Source organism: Chiloscyllium plagiosum, unplaced genomic scaffold (genome assembly GCF_004010195.1).
Source record: "Chiloscyllium plagiosum isolate BGI_BamShark_2017 unplaced genomic scaffold, ASM401019v2 scaf_86126, whole genome shotgun sequence".
Taxonomy (NCBI): domain Eukaryota; kingdom Metazoa; phylum Chordata; class Chondrichthyes; order Orectolobiformes; family Hemiscylliidae; genus Chiloscyllium; species Chiloscyllium plagiosum.
The window spans coordinates 425-936 of NW_025119639.1; the positions used below are offsets into that span (position 1 = coordinate 425).

Consider the following 512-nt stretch of genomic DNA (forward strand, 5'->3'; position numbering starts at 1 on the left):
GGTGGCTGTGTTTAAATCCCGTGATGAACTAGGGGAGTTGCGCATTTACCCAGAAAATGGGCACACCACCCCCCTGACCCAGTGTTCACAAATCAAACTGACAGCAAAGCTTCACGTCTGATCGAAAGTTTCCGAAAAGAAGATTTGTCTCAACAGACATATGGAGTGAACCTACTCCTTTCTTGATTTGAAATGCAAGAAGTTGACGTTAGTGAGCCTGACGTGATTTGAACACGCAACCTTCTAATCTGGAGTCAGACGCGCTACCGTTGCGCCACAAGCTCACGGTTGGCAATGGACCTCTATTCATGCTTAAGGGAAGTGATCGCACTGCAATGATTTTACGTTCTGAGGAACAATGGAGATCAACAGTTCATGTCTGTTCTGTCTCCACCACCACCCCCTCGCCCCCGCACTCCTTCTGTCTCTCGAAACAATTTCCAACTCTACCTCAATAAAAAGGAGAAAGAACTGTGGATGCTGTATATCAGAAACAAAAAACAGGAGTTGCC

At 46.5% G+C, this 512-nt stretch overlaps 1 non-coding gene across 1 annotated transcript; it reads right to left on the bottom strand.

Annotated features, from left to right (window-relative positions):
* Nucleotides 1-212: 212 nt before the first annotated feature.
* Nucleotides 213-284, bottom strand: trnaw-cca. Its single transcript has one exon. It is a non-coding gene; the product is annotated as a tRNA-Trp (tRNA).
* Nucleotides 285-512: the final 228 nt, after the last annotated feature.